Genomic DNA, 23,749 nt, shown 5'->3' on the forward strand with positions numbered 1-23,749 from the left:
GACTGCCTATATGATGCATGCTGTAAAACAAGTGTACGTTTTATACAAATTGGCTTGGAGTGTATTACTACCTTTTGGTTTTTAACAGAATTATTTCACAAACCCGTATGCTGAAGAACCAGATACTTTTCATAGACAGTCCACACATCTTAGAACACGGCTAACCCAGGCAGCCACCCTCTACTAAGTGACTGAGAAGCAAGTCGTGCAATCTCATTGCAATGAATGATAGGTGTTCTTTGTTAAGACTGGAGTATCCTAATAAAAAAATGCATAATTATATTTAATATCAAGTGGCAAAAACATGACAGCAAAGTTTTTGAAACTTGCCACTTGCATTTCTCTCAACCACAAACTTAGCGTTCACAACCATTAATAACCTACAGCTAAATGCAGTGGGTTCACATTACACGAAACAAATGGCCCCCACATTCTAAGACAAGCGAAATAAAGAATAAGCAGGACTCGCTGAAAACCTTAGGCCAACTGTCATTTTTTTTTCTCTGAGCATCTGTGCTGTGGAATCTACATTTGCTGCAGTGCAGAGATCTTGAGACTCCCTTGGATTTGTACAAGACTTTCGTTTTCATAGCATTTTGACAGACTCATCCATCCACAAGTAAAAGGATTTTATAACTGTAAGGAGCTTCATTGATTCTACTTTCTCAGTTTTCTACAGGCATGATACTGAGAAATTCCCTTTCATTCTCAAAAAGTACAACTTAGTAACATTTTGACTTTTTCTTCTCTAGACAAAATAAGTACCTTCAGTTGTTCCTCATACACTTTCACTTAGGGACTAGCTTCCTCTAACCATTTTTTGGAATTATGCAGGGATGTGGGGACTTGGGCATCCTGGTTGACTTAGAGAATGGGCTTAATGCTTGTCTTCTGGCACTTGCATGTCATATGCTTTTGCATTGGAGATTTCTTACTGTGGGGGTGACCAGCAGAGCACACTGTGCTTTTCAGAGTGGTTCCATGGAACCTAGCTGACCTTAGAAGGATGCTATCCAGTCACTCCCCCTGCTCTTTGCTTTTGTTGTCTGTTTTCATTCCATCAGTGCTTTTATCTCGTGGCTGTTGACAGTTTTATAGAAACACTTTTTCTAGTGTTTTAGATTAAGCTTTAATTTCTCTCTCAGTGTTTACTGAAAAGAGAATCCTAAATTAATCCTTCTCTACACATCTGGGCATTTTTTCACTAGGTTTGTATGTCACTCACCAAGGGACTGAGCAGAATGGCTGTGCCGATTCTTAGCCTCAGGACCAACCATGGTTCAGTCCTGTGGGGTCAGAACATCTCACGATCTTGGGTGGCCAAGACTGCATTTTCCATGTAGATGTAACTACCTCATGTTCCATTTACCTGTTTCTCTCACAAACATAATTAAATTGATCTGACAAGATCTACTTCTTCAGCAAATTGGATGCTATGCATCTTTTTAGATAATGACCAACATGTGCTTTGTGCCTCACTCTGTGAGGCACTATTCTAAGTGCTCTACAAATAGGAACTCATGTAATCCCCAGAAGAGCCCAACGAGGTAGATGTTATAGTATCCCCATTTCACAGTTGAGGAACTGAGGCAGAGAGAGATTGAGTGACTTGCCCAGGGTCACACAGCTGGTAAGACTCAGGGCCAGAAATTCAAATCAGGCAGTCTAACTCCAGTCCCACTTTTAACCAAATCGATGTTTATTCCTACTTATTCCAAGATGGCTACAGTGAGTTATCAGCTCTCGATCTCCGGAATCATCTTTATTATTTTAGTAGACAGTTTACATTTCAACTCGTGCTTCTCCCTCCTTTGCCAGTCTTCCTAATCCTATTCTAACTTGTGAGGCCAAGGCCTCTTCCTGTGCTCGCCAGTGCACATCCTGTTCCCAACGTGGACCTGGCACTCAGCAGATGCACAACAAATTTTAAGTTCACCTTATAAACTCAGTGACCTAGCATGGCTTTATTTTTCAGCTACTTTACTTCCCTCAAATGCTTCCCAGCAGCACATTCCTGCCATCAGCCAGGCAGTGTTACTTGACAAGGGAGGGAAGTCACCGCCTTAGAGCTTCAAAGGGGAAATAAGTGTGCGTGCACAGCCAATCCTCACAATCTCAGATGCCGTAGCCTGTGAATTTGCCTGCTCACTATATAGCCATTCATGGGCGTGTGCAGCCCGGTGAAAAATCCAAGTCTCCTGACTCTCACATTCCCAGCTGAGGTCAAAGGGCCAGTGCTCTGCCTTCTTGCTCCAGCCTTCCTACTGTAAACAAGTGTCTGTTTTTACGGTTCAGTTAGTGCCACGCTTTGTGCACTTGTGTGCTTTCTTGTCAGTGATTTTGCTGTTTAAAATGATCCCAAGCATAGCGCTGACATGCTGTGTAGTGCTCCTGAGCGCAAGCAGACTGTGATGTGTCTCACCGAGAAAATGCACTTTGTTCAGGCATAAGTCATGGTGTCCTGGCCTGTGAGTTCAGTGTTAATGAGTCAATAACACACATTAAACAGGAACACAGAAAACAAGGGCACGTATCAACTGGTTGATGAAATCGCGACCAGAGGCTGTGGGAACCTCACCATGTATTTGCCCTAGGTGCAGTGGTTTAGTACTTACTAATTCAGTGTTTGTGATGACTTTATAGGACTTACAGAACATAAGGCAAGTGCTGAACACAGAGATCCAAAGCCCTGGCAGATCCCAGAAACCACAGGGGCTCCACGGAGATCAGCAGGTAACCTCACATGGCTGAAAGGTGAGTACAGGGAAGAAAAGTCATTTGAATCATGCTGTGAAGCAAGATTAAGAGTGTACTTGATTTGATAAGTAAAAAGAGCAATGAGAATGTAAGTCCATAAACATGGACAATGGCTGTATTCATAGTAGCCAAAAAGTAGAGACCAACCCACATTGATGAATAGGTGAAGGGATAAACAGATTGCGGCCTCTCTGTTGGGGATGCTCAGCATTCAAAAGCAATAAATACTGTGCAATGATATCCCTGAATCTCAATGCTATGCTGAGTGAAAGGAGCCAGACACAGGAGTACATCTGCATGACTTCATTTATATAACATTATAGAAAGGGCAAAACTATACTGTGTGCAGAAGCAGTGGAATGGGATTCACTGAAAGGGGGCACAAGGGAACTTTCTTGGGGTGATGTGTATGTTCTACATCTTGGTTATGGCAAGCCTCCATGGGTATTTGCATTCGTCAAAACTCATTTAAAAATGGATGCATTTGAGAGTGCCTGTGTGGCTCAGTCAGGTAAGCATCTATCTGACTCTTGATTTTAGCTCAGATCATAATCTCAGGTTCATGAGATCAAGCCACAAGTCAGGCTCTGTGCTGAGTGTGGAGCGTGCTTAGGATTCTCCTCCCTCTCCCTCTGCCCCTTCCCCCTGCTCTCATGCACTCTTGCTCTCTCTAGAGAAAAAGAAAGAGAGGAAGGAAGGAAGGAAGGAAGGAAGGAAGGAAGGAAGGAAGGAAGGAAGGAAGGAAGGAAGGAAGGAAGGAAGGAAGAGGAAAGGAAAAAGGAAAAGGAAAAGGAAAAGGAAAAGGAAAAGGAAAAGGAAAGGAGAAGAGAGAGAGAGAAAGAAGAAAAGGGAGAAAGAGAGAGAAAAATAAAGTTTTTAGAAGTGTATGCATTTTGCCACTCTGGAGAACAGTTTGGAGGTTCTTCAAAAGGTCAAAAATAGAACTACCCTATGATCCAGCAATTGCACTACTAGGTATTTACTCAAAGGATATAAAAATACAGATTTGAAACAGTGCATGAACTCCACTGTTTATAGCATTATTATCAACAATAACCAAACTATGGAGAGAGCCCAAATGTCCATCAACTGATGAATGGATAAAGAAGATGTGGTATATGGATGCAATGGAATATTACTCAGCCATCAAAAAGAATGAGATCTTTCCATTTGCAATGACATAGATAGAACTAGGGTGCATGATGCTAAGTAAAATAAGAGAAAAAAATACTATATGATCTCATTCATATGTGGAATTTAAGAAGGAAAATAGATGGGATTCCTGGGTGGCTCAGTCAGTTAAGCATCCAACTCCTGGGTTTGGCTCCACTCATGATCTTGGCTTCTCAGATTGAGCAGTGCATGGGGCTCTGCATTCAGCAGGGAATCTGCCTCCCTTCTCCCTCTCCCTCTGCTTCTCTCGTGCTTTCTCTCTGAACTGAATGGATAAATCTTTTTTTTTTTTAATGGGAAAAAAAGATAACAGATGTACATATAGGAAGAGGGAAAAGGAAAAAAAGGAGAGAGGGAAATGAGACATAAGTGACTCTTAGCAATAGAAAGAAAATTGAGGGTTGCTGGAGGGAGATGGGGGGGTGGGCTAGATAGGGGACGGGGATTAAGGAGGGCAGGTGTTATGATGAGCACTGGGTGCTGTATGTAACTGATGAATCTCTTAATTCTACTGCAGAAACCAATATTGCACTATATGTTAACTAACAAAATTTAACTTAAAAATAAATGGATGCTTTTGTTACATAAAATTGTGCAATTTATATGAGTGTATTTTTATTATATATAAATTAAAATGGTAAATTTGTTTTAAAAGAAGCCTTGGGAGGGAAAACATCTGATATATATTTCAATACCTTTCCCCCATCCCGATGAACAAACACCCATGAGAAAGGCAAGTAAGTAGAAAAGCAAAAATACTAAACAAGTGACCAATAGATGCTCCCTTAGTAATTATTAAGCATAAAGTAAAACCTTGACATATCCAACGCTCAAGACTCCAGACATCATCCAAACAGGGAATTTCTATTATTCACACTGTTGCTGACTTGTATTTGATTTACAACTTTCTACTAATAGTATATATACCAATTCTTCTCTATCACCACTATATATATCTGGTGACCAATATATCTGGCTGATCTTCTCAAACTGTAAAACTACTGAATTAAGATAACTGCATGAAGTCATCCTGTGTTTAGGAGCATTGTGTTGTCATCTTGTTCTAAGGGAGCTCAGTGTGAAATCGGTACATACTTGTACACTGTGAAGAGGCCAAGTGAACTGTGCCACACGTATACCAAAATCAGTGCCACCCTAGTACTTTGGTTCTTCTGGTTCTTCCAAAGGATTGTTCAGTATTGGGGAGGGAAGAGCCACCTTGTTCTGGTGGTGCTCACACACCCATACAGCCACCATCTGATGTTCCATAGTCACCAGCATCAGGAATGGACACAACGGAGGCACAGCCTCTGGCCTTCTGGTAGCTTCAACTCTGCAGTACAAATAGAATTCTGCAGGGAGCTACCCACCTTTAGTTTTCCCAGCTTTAAATATGTTTTCATTAAGATATATGTTTAATTTTAGTAATTCTCTTATATGTAAAATTAATGTCTCTGGTTATACTCACTATGCAGTATCTTATGCTGACAAATCCCAAACAACTTTCTCCAGTTAAACCTTGATTTAGAAATTTTATTTCTTTTTTATCCATTCAAAAAATGCTATGTGCTAAACATACTGGGTTTGGGTGATGTAACAGTAAGTGAGACCCAGGGATACTCTTGGGCTCTCCCATAGCTCTGGACTGTCATGCCATCTGCTTCATTATGTCCCTTCTCTATATGTTGCCCAATTGCTTTCAGAGTGGTCTTGTCATTATATATTTTGTTCTCAGATCCCCTCTTAAATAGCATATGCTCAAACTCAGAATAAACTTCTGTGAGCAAACATTACCTTTATTGAAAACCATACAGTTTAGTGCTCTCTGCCTTCTGCTTTTGTGATATAGTGGAGAACCTCGTTAGTCACGGGATGTTACTAAATGCTCAGAACATTAGCTTTTAATCACTTCAGAACGGGTTTTATTGGCGATATTGGTGAGGCAGGGTGGAAAGGGAAATAATCAGGTAAGCCGCAGTGACATTGCAGCTCCCAAACGCTGGTACATTTTGCTCTAAATACTGCACTCTTTGGATCTTGCATTTGTGGTATGCAGAGCAGCATCTGATTTTAAGTTGGATGGATTCCCAAATCCAACGTCGTTTTTTGTTGTCGTTGCTTCCTTGCTGTCTTTTAGTCCATATTGTGTTTAACAAGGACAGGGGTATGGAGGGTATCTCAAAAAGTTGATTCTTCCCCGCCTAATGCCGCACTGGGAAACCGCACGTGTGGTTTCCTTCCTGGGGCTCCGCGTTCCTGCTTTCTAAGCACATCCCGAGGGCTCTTTCATCAGCGGAGCCCTATGTGGCACCGTTCCTAACTGCTGAATGAACAGAATGGAAGTCAAGCAAAAGAAAAGCACGAATACACACACAGGCATAATTACAAGGGAACATTTTTTTAAGTTAAAAACATTGCTCACCCGGAAAAAACTTGACAGAGAGAAATTTAAGCTGTTTTCAGTTTTCCCTTCAGAACTATTCTCTTACAGGGCCGATATTTTCCACAGTTCAAAAGAAACTATGAGCAGAGAGCAGAGGATTAAAGTTTCGATTAATTCCAAAAGACAGCCCAAACATGGTCTGGTGGGCTCCAAGGCACCTGATGTTGATCACAGGCCTCGAATGTCAAGCGGAGGAAGCCGCGGGTGGGGGATGGGGGGGGGGTCCTGGGCCCCAGGGGAGCCGCCAGCATCCCCACACCCGCCCCTCTCAGCTCCATCCCAGGTGGCACTGCCTGGAAATGCACGTGAGGCTGTCACCTCGCAGCCCAGCCCGCGACGACAGGCCTTGTCGGGGCCTCCACCCGCGCCCGACCCGCGCCCGACCCATCCCCGACCTCGCGGACAGCGGCAGCTGGGCCCGGGCCCCCGGACGGACGGACGGACGGACGGACCCACGGACGGCGACCTTAGCCGCCGCTCCCAGGTGCCGAGCTCCGGCCTCCCGCCTCCAGCCCCGCTTCCCTCGCCCTCCCGAGACCCCAGAACCCCGGGAGCGATGTGCTGACTTTGCATAAAGCAGAGTCCACTTGGGTTCGCAGCCTGCTGCTTGGTTCTGACACTCCTTGTTCAAAGACCCTCAGCCCCTGAGAAGCGGCCGAAGACGCGAGCTTTCCTGCCCCCGAGCGCCCGGAGGGGCCCAGCCTCCTGGGGGGAAGCGGGTGTCGGGGAGCCCGCGCCCCCGGGGCTGGGCCTGAGGACCCGGGGAGGGCGGCGGGGGGCCTCGACCTCCGCGCCCCCGCCGACCCCCGCGCCCCCCCGCGACCCCGCCGACCCCCGCGACCCCGCCGATCCCCGCTGACTCCGCCGACCCCCGCGACCCCGCCGACCCCCGCGCCCCCGCCGCCCCCCCGAGCCCCCGCCGATCCACGCCGTCCCCGCCGCCCCCGCCGACCCCCCGCGCCCCCGCCGCCCCCGCCGACCCCCGCGCCCCCGCCGGCCCCCGCCGCCCCCATATGCCCCCGCCGCCCCCGCCGATCCCCGCCGCCCCCACGTCCCCGCCGCCCCCGCCGACCCCCCGCGCCCCCGCCGCCCCCGCCGCCCCCCGAGCCCCCGCCGACCCCCCGCGCCCCCGCCGCCCCCATATGCCCCCGCCGCCCCCACGTCCCCACCCCCCCGCGCCCCCGCCGCCCCCCCGAGCCCCCGCCGCCCCCGCCGATCCCCACGCCCCCGCCGCCCCCCCGAGCCCCCGCCGATCTCCACCGCCCCCCGCACCCCCGCCGCCCCCGCGCCCCCGCCGCCCCCCCGAGCCCCCGCCGCCCCCCGAGCCCCCGCCGACCCCCCGCGCCCCCGCCGCCCCCATATGCCCCCGCCGCCCCCACGTCCCCACCCCCCCGCGCCCCCGCCGCCCCCCCGAGCCCCCGCCGCCCCCCCCCGAGCCCCCGCCGCCCCCGCCGATCCCCACGCCCCCGCCGCCCCCCCGAGCCCCCGCCGCCCCCGCCGATCCCCCGAGCCCCCGCCGCCCCCGCCCCGCCGATCCCCACCGCCCCCGCCGCCCCCCCGAGCCCCCGCCGATCTCCACCGCCCCCCCGCACCCCCGCCGCCCCCACGCCCCCGCCGCCCCCGCGCCCCCGCCGCCCCCCCGAGCCCCCGCCGCCCCCGCCGCCGCCCCCGCCGCCCCCCCGCGCCCCCGCCGCCCCCCGAGCCCCCGCCGCCCCCCGCGCCCCCGCCCGAGGCCCAGGTCGGCCGCGCGGTCCGCGGAGGGGGCGGGGCCACACCGCGCGGCCCACCGGGTCCTCGGCCGCCCAGCGGGTCTTGGGGCGCCCCCCCGCGGGCCTGCCCCGGCGCTCGCCGTCCGCGCGGCCCGGCCTCCCGCCACCACGCGGGGCAGGAGGGCGGCCCGTCCCGCACCCGCCGCTCGCCCGGACAGGGGTCGGAGGCCGCCGCAGCCGCTCGCAGCTCGCGGGACCTGCGGAGGGAGGCAGGCGGGCCCGGGTCGCCGGGGCGCTCAGCTGCTCCGAGGGCCGGCGGGGCCTGGGGAACGCTGCCGCTGGGCAGGTGCCTCACCTGAGCCGCCCCCGCCGTGGGCCGTGCGCCGCCGACCAAGCGATCTCGGGACCAAGGACCACGGCTGTGGAGCCAGACGACCTTGTTTCGTCTGCTGCGTGGGGTCCTGCGTGCGCGGGTGAGGCCCTCGCGAGGGGACGCGCCAGCGAGGACGCCGCTGAAGCTCTCGGGGACAGCAGCCCCGCAGGAACAGGTGTCTGTGAACCCCGCTGGCCGCTCCCAGACGGGGCGGGTCAAAGGTCGTTGACTAACCCCCCCCCCCCCCCCCCCCCGCAGGCCGGTGGTTGTCCTTAAAGAAAAGGACTAGACCGCGTCGGTCGGTCGTCGGTCGGTCGGGGCTCGACTTTGGCCTCCAGGGCCGGGAGCCTCGAGCGTTGGCCTTGGCGACTGACATTTCTGTGCTGGGCATGTACCGACCTCCATCGTTGCCACCATAGCCCCTCCACTCGTGTGCGCATCCTGCCAGTTCCAGGGGTTCAGTAACAAAATCTGACCAACGGCAACTGGCTGAGTCATTTTGTCTGCTTCATTGGTCATCGCCTCTTCTGTAGTGACGCTTTCCAGTGCACATTATGTGTGATGCAAGAACCTTACTTCACGCCCACTCCCGTATAGCCACCACATGCCCCCACCCCAGACCTCCTTTTCTGCCGTTGTCCGGTCCTTTTCTCTCCAAGCACCTCATCAGACAGTCAGACCATTGGCTACTGCCCAGGGATCAGTATTAGTCTCTTAGGGCACTTCTCCTTCGGCTCAGAGTGGATGGCCATGTGCACCGCTCACAGCTCCCCACACCAGAAGATTTTCCCTCTCCGTTGTCTTTCGGGGTCACCCTGAGGGCCGCCATAATGTAGCCATCCTGCATTTTCAGCTCACACCCACGTACCACAGTGACCCCGTTCTTTTTTTTTTTTTTTTAAGATTTCATTTATTTATTTATTCATGACAGACACAGAGAGAGAGAGGCAGAGACACAGGCAGAGGGAGAAGCAGGCTCCATGCAGGGAGCCTGACGTGGGACTCGATCCCGGGCCTCCAGGATCACACCCTGGGCTGAAGGCAGCGCTAAACCACTAGGACACCCCCAAACTGACCCCATTCATAAACCAAGCTTGGGCTTTTTCTTCCTCCTTTGCTGGTCATACAGGACCCACCCACCCCCATTTAAGGCCGTAAGTGTGAGCTGGGTCCCACTGGTGTCGTGGGGCCTGGCTACCTGCTCATGTAGCCTACATGTGCCCTCTGGTCCTGCTTGGGCTCGATCCTGGGTGGATTGCTTCCACCTAAAAATGAACTGAGGTGGGTCCATTCAGTTTTATGATTTGATGAGTCTGACGGAACCCAGCTTGTATTAGACAGTTCTAGATGCATGGTCAGTTGGTGCCCCACAATCAAGGCCCAGTAACACCCGATGCTATTTCTCAAAAGAAGTATAATTCTCTGCTGTGGCTAGCACCGCCTTGCTCCCAAGTCTGGGGGTCTGTGCTGTGATTCTCCCACTGGGACTTGCCATAAGTCCTATCTTGCTTCTTGTTCCACCGCTGACACCTTCAACAACACCTTATGGTCCAGGCAGCAGGTTGCTTACACTGCCTCCTAGGCCTGCTACAAAGCCCTTTCCCATCCCTACCCCACCCGAGCTGGCAGTCTTTCATACCACCTGGTATATGGGCTGGCGGAGTATTTGTATGGGATGTGTGGCCTCCAAACCCCAAGGAAGGGGCACTTGTGTGGCTCAGTCGATGAAGCATCTGCCTTCAGCTCGGGTCGCAATCTCAGGGTTCTGGGATCAAGTCCCACGTCTAGCTCTCTGCTCAGTGGGGAGGACGCTTCTCCTTCTCCCTCTCCCTCTGTGCTCTCCCTCTCTCTCTAATAAAATACATTTTAAAAATCTTTTAAAACAACAAAATAAAACCCAAAGAAGCCCATCAGGCACTGTGCTTTCTTTGTGATAGATGATGTAACATAACAGCAGTGTGTCCTCTATTTTGAGAGAGACATCTGCCCATGACTAAAAACTTCACTGAAGTAAGCCCCTGAAACTTCACAGGGTTTATCTTCTACCTCCGGTGAACCTCTTACCAAGCCTTCTGCTTACTGGTCACCTGCTGCTCTTCCCCTCTGATCAGCGTGAGATCATCAATGTAATGGATCAGCGTGCTGCTCCGTGGACATTGCAGACAGCTCGGATTCCTTAGACTGCATCCTGACAGAAGGCAGGAGAGCTAACACAGCCCTTAGGCAAAATTGTAAATGAATATTTTCCATCCAACATGAATACAAATTGTTTCTGATCCTCTTTCCTAATTGGAAAAGAATGCATTTGCCAGCTCAATGACTGCACACCGTGTACGTGAGGCCTTACTAACCTGTATTACTCTGGCAGAGTAACATATGCAACCCAACAGTTGAAATCAGTCTCCAGGGTGCAACCAGTTTCTGGTCAGTCTCCAGGGTGCAACCAGTTTCTGCAGGAACCAGACTGCTAAGTTAAATGCAGCTATGATGGGGACCATCATCTCTGCACTCCAAGTCTTCAGTGGGTTTACTAATCTCCACACTTTCCCCTAGGATGCAATATTGTGTTTTATTTACTTTCTTGGCAGGGAGTGGAGGTGGCAAGGATGAGAGGGGAAAGTCCCATAGGCCTAGGACCCAATGTGGTGGTGACTTCAACTGCCAAGTATATCAACTCCAATTATATACTCAGGGACTGGGGAAATGATCACTGGATAGGTCCATGGACCAGACTTTAGCCAGGACTTCATTGATCATCTGACCTCAATGAGTCGCATCTCTAACAGAGCATCATAATGACACTTAAGATCATGCTATTAAAGTCAACTCAGACCCTGTGTCCATAGTCCTCCAAATGTCTAGGTTTTGTCCTTTCCCAGTATCTAGTTACCTGAGTAAATGGCTACAGGTCCCTTTATGGAAGGACTAGGGGAATATTACTATATATATTTGTCATGGTTTTAGAGGATCCTTCTTCCCAGGGACATGGCACCTCTTCAGTTAATGGGTTGAAAATTTGAAAATAGACTCTGTTCCAGGAGTGAAGAAGGGGCCATGACTTTATTTAGGCAACTTCTCTTAGCTTTCTCTCTTCCATTCTTGACTTTCTATTATAGATGTAAAGCAGCAACCATATGATTCTTTGCTGGCCAGGTCCCCGTGACCACCCCTTCCTCCTTGCTGGTCATAATAGTCTTTGCAACCTCCCAGCTTCTGGTGGCAAGCGCTGCCACTGGCATCTATTACTTCATGGGGGTGGGAAACCAATATTAATGAGCCCAGCTCTGTGGCCACCCCTTTTACCATCAACCCTGGGCTGCAGAGGAAAGCCACCACTGAACTTCCTAGCAATGCTGGGTCCGTCACCAGTGCATTCCCAATGGCCTTGGGGAACCCCAGAGCCCTCCCTGGAACATTTTCTCTGGCAAGTCTTCCACCCTTATATAAGATATGCTTTCCAGCATGACCACTCTCCTCTGTCTCTTCATTCCTTCCTTTACCATCTGGGGCAACTCAAGCATTTTCATTTCACTCTGTGTTGGCCATCACACTTCCAGGCTTCTATCAGCCATTCAGCAGGACTTTGCCCCCTCCTCTGGAAGCCTTGCTAGGGTATTAAATCCTGTGTCCAACAAAGTGCCCCCAATCAATAAATTCTGCTTATCCAATCTTAAATTCTAGCTCCTTTAATCAAGCTCCTCAAAATCCAATGCTGGGGATACTCCCTAGCTCCTGGCAGTGTACTAATTCTTGCAACTCCTTTAGCATATAATCATTTTCCTCCCTAGTGAAGTGCTGTCTATATACAACCAAATTACACTGGGATTGGACCCTAGTTATCCATCTGTAGGCAGGAGAAGGTTTGAGGGTGGCTCTGTAGGACAGAAGCCTCTGCAGTGTCTTCAGCCCAGGGAAGTGTCACTTCCCACTAGGGAAGGGCTGGTCACCTCTGCAAGCCCAGAGGGTTTGAGGGAGTCTGCAGAGCCAACATCCTCAGAAGCATCCCCCCCACCCCCAGTTATCCTCACCCCATGCTTGTGAGCCAGGTTCTCCAGCCAGGGCAACGATCTTGGCAACATGACAGACCTGCCTTGACCAAGTATTTAAACGTCTTTGGAGCTGTGACTTTGTGACTGTTGGGTCCTCCATTCCCTGTTTGCCTGTGTCAGTTCTTCCTCTACAAGGAGACAAAAGCCTCTTTGTAAGGAGGCCCTCTGGCTCTCACCCCCAGCCTCTATCTGCTCATAAGAGCCTTACCGTCTCTCTGCAAGGCATCAATATGGTATGGGGGCTGCCAGCTGACCCTGCTCCCCCTGTAGACATTGTCCTCCCTTCTTTCCATCTGAAGGATGGGTCCCTCCACCAGGACCTTCTCCTCAGGTCACCACTGGTGGGATCTTTAGCAGCGGGGCTGCCACCACGTACCAGGCACTCTGTGTCTCACAGGCCACTCGGAAGGGTAGCCTTGTTGCTCTCCAGAGAGTGAGTGAGTCATCCAGTCCTTAACTGCCTCTCGTTTCCTTGGGCCTCTCCCAGCAACACTTGTGTTGGTTCAGGTCCCATGAGAAGGAGATACTAAGATGGGTGAGATGTGGGAGAGATGCAGTGGGGGCAGAGCTGTGAAGATAAAGAAGGAAGAAGCCAGAGAAGGCAGGAGAACCTCCAGAGGGCAAGCACACCTCACCCCCTGAAGGTGAGAGGGCAGGAAGGAGGGCTGAGCTAGCCTCAGTCCTTGCTCAGAGTCCTGGAAAGAAAGTTGTGGAACAGAGGAGAGCTGTATCCCAGGAAAGGGTCTGAATGAGTGCTCCTGTCATGCTGTCATCCTTGGCTGGGAGCAGCTCGTCAGGAAAGGGGCCTTAGCACAAGGACGGTGTGAACCCGGAGAGGAGTGACTGGGGCTGTCTGTCATCTGTGCTACCTGTAGTGAAGGTGAGGGGTCTGAGGGGTGCATTTCTGTGGCCGCCACAGCCAAATCCCCCGCCCACCTCCACCATTAGCTCCAAGGATGGCTGACTCTCAAAGAGCAGCGGATTTCGACAGCTCCCACGGGAGGTGCTCCATGACCGTTAGACGGGTGCTCTTCCTGGCCAGTGGGGAGCAGGGTGATTCAACACAGATCTGGTCTAAGTGAGATAATTCAGAGAAAAACAAATTCCATATGACCTCACTTATATGTGGAATCTTAAAAAGCCAAACTAGGAAACTGAGCCAGGAATAGGAGGAGGGGGGTAAGTACTGGGAGATGCTGGTCAAAGGGCATGAACTTCCAGCTATGAGATGAAATAGGTTCTGGGGATCTAATGCACTGCATGGCGATTGTAGTTTACAAGACCAAATGACACACTTGACAGTTGCTCAAAGAGTAAATCTTCAATGTTTTCATCACACACACAACAAAAAAGGGTAAACACGTGAGGAATAGAGGTGTTAACTAGCCCTACTACAGTTATCATTTCACAGTGTGTACGAGAAGGAAGTCATCACATTGATTAGTTTTAAACTCATATCATGTTCTAATATCACAGTAAAGCTTGGGTGGGGGACGTCTAGCTGGTAGACAAAGCTGCATTTTTTCAGGCTCTCTTGGTCTAGTATCAATAACGCAGCACCATGATTTGGTTTTTTCTATTGTGAAGCACAGTGTGTCTGAGATTTAATGACATTCTGAGAAAGTCATCTTCATTAGCCATGAAAGAGAATGGCAAGTATGGTACCTCAGACAGTTTTGGTGTAAATATTTGTCATTATATGTATTTTTAAATCTTGTGACAGCTTACAGCCTTCACATATTTAGAAACGATATCTCTTCTTCCCAACTCTGACCCGCCTTATCCAGCAAGGGCTTGAGGAGAAGGAGTAGATGTGGCACCAGCTTAATGAGGAGAACTGGAAGGGGAGAGATCTAGCACCTGTATGCCTGGTGCCTTGGCCTGCCATAAACAAGACAAGCAGACTCTCAGAATTCAGATTCACCGGGTGGGGTGTGAGAATCCAGGAGGAGGGAGGCTGCCAGGAGGGCAGTGACTAGTGAAGGTACTGAGGCTCCATGCTGTTCTGGGCTTGGAGAATTGCAGGAGTTTGGTTGGGAGGTGGGGAATGAGAGCAGAGACCCTGTGGCAGGAGAAACCTGGTCTCTCTGAGGAGCTGACAGAAGGGCAGGCAGCCTGGGGTCCAGAGAGAGGAAGGGAGTGTGGCCTGCACAAAGGTCACAGTGGGAGATACTGGCTGGATATGCAAGTCTGTGGCCACATTATGAGTTTGGAGTTTCGAGAGGCCTAGGGGGGGCACTAAACAGAGTGGATGCCTGGTCAGAACTGCCTTTTCTAGAAGCTTGCTATGGCAGCAAGTGTGAATGGAGTAGAGGGGCAACAGGCTCTTATATGGGCAAAGGCCACAAACAGGCAATTCTCAGACATGGAAAACATGAGAGCCAAGGCTCAAGGGAGACGAGCTAAACCTCACTGTAAACAGGAAAGTGCAAATCAGAACCACAATGGCATCAACATGAGAAAGGATAAAAACCATATGATCATTTCAATAGATGCAGAAAAAGCATTTGACCAAGTACAGCATCCATTCATGATAAAAACCCTCAGCAAAGTTGGGTTAGGGGGAAACATACCTCAACGTAATAAAGGTCTGAGATAAAGAAAACCCAGAGCTAACTCATATCCATTGGGGAAAAATTGATAGCTTTTCCCCTAAAGTCAGTAACAAGATAAAGATGTCAAGTCTCTCTGTTTTTTTCAACATGGTACTGCAAGTCCTAGCCTCACCAATCAGACAACAAAAATAAATAAAAGGCATATAAATAAAAAGGAAGAAGTAGAACTTTCACTATTTGCAAATGACTTGATAATGTATGTAGAAAACCCTAGATACTCCACCAAACAATTGCTAAACCTGATAAATGAATTCAGTAAAGTTGCAGGATACAAAATCAATGTGCAGAAATCTGTTGTATTTCTGTACACTAATAATTAAGCAGCAGAAAAAGAAATTAAGAAAATAACCCCATTTATAATTGTAGCACATATAATAAAATATCTAGGAATAAACTTAACCAAAGAGGTGAAAGACCTGTACTCTGAAACTATAAAACATTGATGAAAGGCATTAAAGATGAAACAAAGAAATGGAAACATATTCCACACTCATGAACTGGAAGAACAAATGTCGTTAAAACATCTATAGTACTTAAAGCAATCTACAGATTTCATGTAATCTCTATCAAAATGCCAGTAACATTTTTCACAAAACTGGAACAATCCTAAAATTTATATAGAACCACAGAAGACCCCAAATAGCCAAAGCAATCTTGAAAAAGAAGAACAAAGCTGGAGACATCACAATTCTAGACTTTAAGTTCTATTACAAAGTTGTAGTCACCAAGACAATATGGTACGGGCACAAAAATAGACACTTAGATTAATAGAACAGAATAGAAAGCCCAGAAATAAACCCACAATTATATAGTCAATTAATCTTTGACAAAGGAGGAAAGAATATGCAATGGGAAAAAGTCTTTTCAACAAGGAGTGTTGGGAAAAGTGGACAGCAATATGCAAAAGAATGAAACTGGATCACTTTCTTACACCACACGCAAAAATAAACTCAGAATGGATTAAAGACCTAAGTGTGAGACCTGAAACCATAAAAATCCTAGAAGAGAGCTTAGGCAGTAATTTCTCTGACATCAGCCATAGTAACATGGCTTCTAGATATGTTTCCTAAGGCAAGGGAAACAAAAGCAAAAATAAACTATTAGGACTACACCAAAATAAAAACTTCTGCACAGTAAAGGAAATTATCAACAAAACTAAAAGGCAACCAACCTATGGAGTGGGAGAAGATATTTGCAAATGGCATATATGATAAAAGGTTAGTGTTATGAAACTCACCCAAAAAACAAATACTTCAATTTTAAATATGAGCAGAAGACATGAACAAACATTTCTTCCAAAGAAGACGTGCAGATGGGGTGCTGGGTGGCTCAGTTGGCTAAGCATCTGCCTTCGACTCAGGTTGTGATCTTGGGGTCCTGGGATCAAGCCCCATTATTTACAATAGCCAAATTATGGAAGCAGCCTAAGTGTCCATCAATAAATGGATAAAAAAATAAAAAAAGTAAATGAATAATAAAGAAGTGATCTAAATCTATCTATCTATCTATCTATCTATCTATCTATCTATGGAATGGAATATTACTCATTAAGAGGCTGATTTTTTTCTTGTCATTTTCCTGTAGTTCCTGTGTTTTCTATAACGAGTATGTATTTCTTTAATAATGCAATGTACATGCACATTATTTTCCAAAGAGAAATCAATCTTAGGAGTCTTCAGTGGATGTGTACATTGTGGTTATAGGAGGTAGGGCACAACTCCCCTGCTCAGGAGAAGGAAGGCAGAGCAGTAAATTCTGGGGTGGCAGCTACTCCAGCCATCAGGTGACATTTTTCACTGCATTGTTATTTGGGTTCAGCTTCAGTTGCCTGTTTATATTTCCCCAGGGAATATGATAGTCTTGCATCGTTTATCACATTTCTTGAAGAGCCCATTTTAGCGAGGAGAACAGGGAATACAAAGACAAAGCTACACCCCAGGCCAGCACCACACACACAGCTGGATTTTGTACAGTACAGCAACCGTGAGCCACGTGTGGCTATTTAAATTTGTAAGTAAATTAAATAAAATTCAGAGTTCAATTCCTCAGTCACAGGAGCCACATTTCAAATGCTCAATAGCCACATATGTGTAATGACTACTCTCTTGGACAGAGCAGAACATTTCTGTCATCATGGAAACTTCTATTGGTCAGTTGCAATGGAGAAAAATAACTGGCTTTCCCATATACAAAGATGGCTCAACAGTAAAAAAAATTAGAAATGCACACTAACAGATTAAAGGGGGAGATGTGATCATCTTAATAGATGAAGACAAAACAGGGAATTCAAAATTTGTTCGTGCAAAAATAAATAACACCAATAATAAACCATGGGAGTGTGTAAAGAAAAAAAAAGAACTAATTCATAATAACAATAAAATTGTAAGGTACCCAGGAATGATTTCAATAAGATGTGCACGCATACCTTTGTAGAGAAAAAGATAAATCACTACTACGGAAAATAAAGACAACCTAAATAAATCTACAGATATGCCATATTCTTAGCAAGACTCAGTATCACCAAGATGTCAATCCTCCACAAATTAGTACATAAACTCAAAAAAAGTATAATAAAATTTCTAGTAAGATGTTTTGTAGAACTTGACCAACTGACCCTGACATCACCCAGAACAATTGAGGACCAAATATAGCCAAGACTTTCCTTTAAAAAAAAAAGGTAGAGAAGAAACCTGCCCTACCAGTCATCCGTTCATATACTCATTCAACAAATACTGAGCACCCACTGTGTACTCTAGCTTAAAGAGCCGGGAACATAGCAGTGAACAAAACAGTAATTCCTGCCCTCATAGGGCTTGGTCGCATTCCGAATATGAAGACCTGCTCTAAAGCTATAATAATGAAGATGCTGTGGTGTTAGCACAGGCACAGATGAACAGAATAGGGAGACCAGGGAAAAAAAAACTTGACATAGGATGGGGTTTGAGAGAGGAACACATTGTCCACATGGAGAAAAGGATTTCTCACCACCCACAAAAAACAACTATAGGTGAAGACCTAAAGGGAGATGAAAAACTTTAAAACTTTTAGAAGAAAATACAGAAGAATATCTTTGTAACCTTAGGATAGGGAAATACTTCTTATAAGACATGAAAAGCACAATCTACTAAGAAATTGTTGATTATCTGGCTACATAAAAATCTACAACTTCTGTTCAACAGAAGTCCCTAGAGTTTAAATAAACCACAAACTGGGAGAAGATATTTCCAAAGCATATAACTGGGGAAAAAATAATTACCTGGTATATATAAGAGATTGCTCCATATCAATAGGAAAAAGGTAATACATTAGAAGATGAGCAAACGATATGAATAGGCAATTCACAGAATAGGAAACTCAAAAAGCCAACAAACACCGAAAGAGAGAAATTAGGAAAATGCAAATCAAAACAACAATATGGTTAAAATCAGATTGGCAAGGAAAAGAACAAAACTAACGAAAGGGACAAAAGAAATATGTTACGAATGTGGCCAAAAAGAAGTCCACAAACCATTGGTTAAAAGTGGAAGTGAGTTCAACCACACAACACACAATGAGGCAGAATTTGAGAATTGAAGTGCATGTTCCCTTGGCCTTTGCACATGAGCACAGAGACTTGTGTAAGAACAGCCATTGCACAGAAAGTGGATTAGTGGCTGCCTAGGCTAGGCTGGGAATTAACTGAAAATGGGTGTTATAGAAGTGACAGAAATGATAGGGAGTGATAGAACTGTTTGAAACTTGACTGTGGTGATGGTTGAACAACTGTTAATTTACTAAGAAAAAAAATCACTGAATTGTATACACTTTAAAGGGAACACACCATATAGAATGTAACTTATACCTAAATAAAGTTGTTTTTAAGTTATCATTTCAGGGTGCCTGGGTGGTTCAGTCGATTAAACGTCTGCCTTTAGCTCAGGTCATGATCAGATCTTAGGATCGAGTCCTGCATAGGGCTCCCTGCTCTGTGAGGAGTCTGCTTCTCTCTCTCCCTTTGCCCCTCCTCCTTGCTTGCTCGCTCTCTATCTCTCTCACTCTCTCAAAGAAATAAATACAATCTTTAAAAAAATAGTCATTTCAGCCTTATCTGCAATGATAACAAAATTGAAAATGGCCAATAATTTTATAAATTGACTGTTGTAGAGACCCAATCGAATACAATGCAGTGGTTCAAAAAAATAAATAAATCAGAGCTACTTACAGTGACAGGAATAAACCTCCAAAATGAAAAGTAATGGCCAAGTGGTAAAAGCCACTTGCCAAATGATATAACGGAAATGGAAATATTTACATAAAATTTGAAAACATACAGAAAGATGCTATATAATGTTTATGAATACATATAAATATAGTGATGGCATTCAAATATGCACAAGAATGGTAAACACCAAATTCAAGATAATGACGGTCTCTGGAGAGCAAGGAATGAGAATACAACTGCATCTGCAATGTTTCATTTCTTTAGAATAAAGCAAAACACTGAAGCAAACATGGCAATTCAGGAGTTTGTTATAATGTTCTCTGTAATTTTCCTGTACATTCGACATAGTTTATTACGAATTTAAAAATACAACATAAAAATACATTTTATTTGTCCTTCCAGCTGCTCCAAATTCTGGCTGCTTTTACATCTTCCATCACAAAGAGCTGTAACTTCCAGGGTGCAGAGTATTGGTAAGTGTTCCCTATATTTTATAATCATCGTCAACTGTTGACTGGTTACTGGCCTCAGGATGGGCACTGCTAGGCTTTTGGGAACCCATGATGATGCAGAAAGCCAAAGGCGGATCAAGTTGGAGCCCGGTCAACGGTCTGAGCCCAGGTCAATTCAAGTTGGTACAACAGTGACACCTAATGGTCAGTGTCATACTTGCGTGCGCTCTTGGGCGAACACTAAGTCGGGTTCTTTGGCTTTTCTTCTAGAGGCTCTTTTTTTTTTTTTTTTTTTTTTTTTCCAGAAGCCCCATGGTCCCTGTAGCCCCCTCTTCTAGAGGCTCTTACAACAAAGGATTCAGACTGGAGAATTTTTGTATTTGATCAGCTCCCTTCTTAGTTGGCTAAAGTCAGTGAACACCCCCCAGCACCTAAACTAGTTCAGAGATTGTGACTTTTCCTCCTCTTGCCGGAGTGAAGGGGCCAAGCTCTGTGTCCTGAAGTTTGCTCTCAGCATCCTGGGCTGCGCCAAGGCAGTGTCTGAAGCCCTTTAAAAATAATGCCTCACACCCACATTTGAAGTGAGAGTTCAGGCCAAGACATATTTCTGCAATTGGTGTAGGAAAGACGACATGGGGTGAGAACACGGTGCCCTTTCCCATTTCAAAGCAAGTTGGTGAGTGAAGCTACATAGATGTGTGGGGTTAGTGTCTAAAACGCACAGTATCTCAGGACCACACAGTATCTCAGACCACACACTTTAGAGTTTATGTTCCAGTTCTCCACAGGCATTTGGATGTCTTGAAATGTCCGCGAATGTACATGTGATGGAGAACAAAACTGACTCAGTAATGCCTGTATTTCTGATGTTCCACAATGATGAGTGCAATGAATACCCGTTTCCCAAGAAGGCAACACAGGAGAGGAGCAGACCTTTCTCCCCACAGCCATTCATAAATTCACTAAATCGGCACAACAACAAGCCACTAACAAAACTGACCACTTCCGTACTTCAACATTGAAATCATCACCGGCCTGGGTCTTTCAAAACTACCCCAAATCAACATCTTCAGTTGAAAGCTGTTAGCTGAGTGGTGCAGGGAGGGAGCTACACTCATCAGTATATTAGGGTTCTTCAAACAAAGAACCGACAAGAGAGAGGTTATACAGAATTGGCTTGCGTAGGTATGGTGAAGAGCAGGCCCCAGGATCTGCAGCTGAGTTGACAAGCCCAGGAGAACTGATGGTTTAGTGCCAGTCTGAAGGCTGTCAGCAGCAAGAACTCTCTGTAAGTCAGGGGAGGGTCAGCCCTTTGGGGCTATTTAGGCCTTCGCCTGATTAAGTGAGGCCCACGCACATTGGAGAGGGCGATCCACTTTACTCAGTCTACCAATTCTCACCCAGAAACATCTTCACAGACACACCCAGAATAATATTTAACCAAATATCTGGGGACCCTGTGGCCCAGTCAAGTTGACGTATTAAACTAAGCATCACAATAAGTTACAGTTTACCACCTCAAGGGTGAGGATGAGATGAGGGATGCAAGTGCCTGCTGGGTTCCACAGGTGGCCCTATGCCAGAGATCCTCTTCCCTCCCTTCTCCAGGAGTTGTTTCAGTCATTGTGGATATTGGAGCAGGAGAGTGAAAGCTAATTCTTGGAGACTTTCAGCCTGGCCATTTGCTTTCAGGGATCTGTGAGGAATCAGAGTGAACAGTTGTCCGATTTGTCCCAGCTCAAAGGGTTTCCTATGTTAATATTGGGATAGCCCTGGGCAGCCAGGATGAGTCACCCAAGGACCCCTACCCCATCTGAAGGGCTTCAAGTGACTCCAGTTTCTTTGCCTGCCTCAATTTTGATACCAAGTCAGCCCTGGACCCACAAAAGTGCCCAGCGGTCTCGTGGCTAAATGGCTCTGTGGCCAGTCAGCTGCAACTTTGAATCCCAGATGTTTTCTCAGTGGTGATACACTGATGGATGTTTGGCAGCTTCTTTGGGTCACTGCTTTTGCAACCCTTGGTGTGGTGGTGGCAACCTTGTCGTGGGGCACACCCTCTTGAGTTCCTAGATGCCTGCCTACTGCTTGCTCGGCCCAGAAAGCCAAGAGGCAGTTGAATCCCGACCAGTCTCCCGGTCCCACTCATTGGCTCCCCCTACGCACCCCCCCCCCACTCCTGCTGTGGCTTCAGCAAAAGCCCCGAGATGTCACACCTGGAAAGAGTCACGGAGTTTTCATTGCCAAATATTCTGATGTGGCCCTCGCCCCACTGAGAGGTGCAGGAGATCCCAACTTTACTAAGATCAGCTTTGGGTTTTTTTCCTTTTTCCCTTTTATTTTTGCTTTTGTAACAATTTTATTGAGGTATGATTCACACACCATAGAGTTCACCCATTTAAAGTGTACAATTCAGTGCTTTTTTAGTACAGAGTTGTACCCCAATGCCACAATCAAACTTAGAACATTTCCACCATCCATACCTTTAGCTGTCGTACCCTACTTCTCCCAACAAGCCCCGGCCTCAGGACACCATGAATTTTTCTGTCTCTGTAGAAATGGCTTCTGTTACCTGTCTATTTTAATGTCTGGGGAAACTGTGGCTAATGTGTCACCCCAGGACTTCACAGATACTACTATAGATAGAAGATACTAGGTAAAAACCAGTAGGTATGAAATTGGTGGTGGCCTGCTAGAGGGCCAGAACCAGGAAGGTGGCACTTAGAGGGCTGTCTGTCTGTGTTCTCTCCTCCTTACCTCAGCTACCCACCCTTGGGGGCCCTTTGGTGACTGGAACTGAAAACGAAGGGGCTGCCACCCTCTGGGATACCTCCCGGGAGTGTCTGTGATGGGCCAGGAAAGAGGTGCTGAATGCCAGAGCAGAGCCTGAATGGGGCTCCGGGCCAGCCTAGCTCTGAAGCAAGCAGCCCTGCCATCAGAGGACCCACCTTGAGGATGGAGAGCCTGGGAACAGCTGGGACAGGCCACCACACTCCACAGAAGGCCCAGAGACCCTGTGGTCTCTCTACCGACCTCCGCCCGGCTTGAGATGCGCACGTTAGGGCAGCACATTTGATGTACACACATGGGGCATGGACACCTTCTGCTGGGCTCAGTACAGGACAGGAGGGTGACAAGGAGAAGCTGGGACCAGCTCTATGGTCAAAGCTGGGACCAGCTCTATGGTCATCATCAAACCATCCAGAATTAGTTCTTCTAGGAACACATTTTCTGCGTGGTTTCTTTTTCTTTTAAAGAACTTTACTGGGTCGCCTGGGTGGCTCAGTTGGTTGAGCGTCCAACTCTTGATTTTGGCTCAGGTCATCTCAGTGTCATGAAATCCAGCCCCATGCCAGGTTCTGTGCTGGGCATGAGGTCTGCTTAAGATTCTCTCTCTCCCTCTCCCTCTGCCCCTCCCCACCCCCAAAGCACATGCTCTCACTCAAAAAAAATAATAAGTAAAGAGCTTTACTAAGGTATAATTGACATACTATAAACTTCAAATATTTAAAGTGTACAACTGGGGCACATGGGTGGCTCTGCCTTCAGCTCAGGTCGTGATCCTCGGGCCCTGGGATCAAGCCTGGCATCGAGCTCCCTGCTCAGTGGGGAATCTGCTTCTCCCTCTGACTGTCCCCCTGCTCCTGCTGCCATGCTCTCTCTCTCATTCTCTCTCTCTTCCAAATAAATAAATATAATCTTAAAAAAATAAAGTGCACAATTGAGGAGTTTTGACATCTGCACACACTTATGAAATCATCAAGAGGATGACATAGTCATCACTCCCTTGGCAATCCCTCCCATCCCTCCCCCCCCAACTCCCCCACTCCTCTATCTCCAGGTAACCTTTCCTCTACTTTCTGGCACGGGAGCTTAGTTGACATTTTCTAGAGTTTTATATAAATGGAATCATACAGTACGTACTCTTGTCTGACCGGCTTCTTTCAGCATAATTATTCTGAGACTTATTCGTGTTGCAT

General features: G+C 47.3%; 2 long non-coding RNA genes across 2 annotated transcripts; one reads left to right on the forward strand and one right to left on the reverse strand.

The window, feature by feature from the left end:
- Positions 1–2,521: 2,521 nt before the first annotated feature.
- On the forward strand, positions 2,522–23,462 carry LOC129500764 (uncharacterized). The gene is made up of 3 exons (XR_008662598.1): positions 2,522–2,754; positions 19,723–19,793; positions 22,532–23,462. It is a non-coding gene; the product is annotated as an uncharacterized LOC129500764 (long non-coding RNA).
- On the reverse strand, positions 5,438–8,640 carry LOC129500763 (uncharacterized). Its single transcript, XR_008662597.1, has 3 exons — positions 8,438–8,640; positions 6,353–6,450; positions 5,438–6,250 (listed from the first exon to the last, which is right to left on the reverse strand). It is a non-coding gene; the product is annotated as an uncharacterized LOC129500763 (long non-coding RNA).
- Positions 23,463–23,749: the final 287 nt, after the last annotated feature.

Source organism: Nyctereutes procyonoides, unplaced genomic scaffold (genome assembly GCF_905146905.1).
Source record: "Nyctereutes procyonoides isolate TBG_1078 unplaced genomic scaffold, NYPRO_anot_genome, whole genome shotgun sequence".
NCBI lineage: Eukaryota > Metazoa > Chordata > Mammalia > Carnivora > Canidae > Nyctereutes > Nyctereutes procyonoides.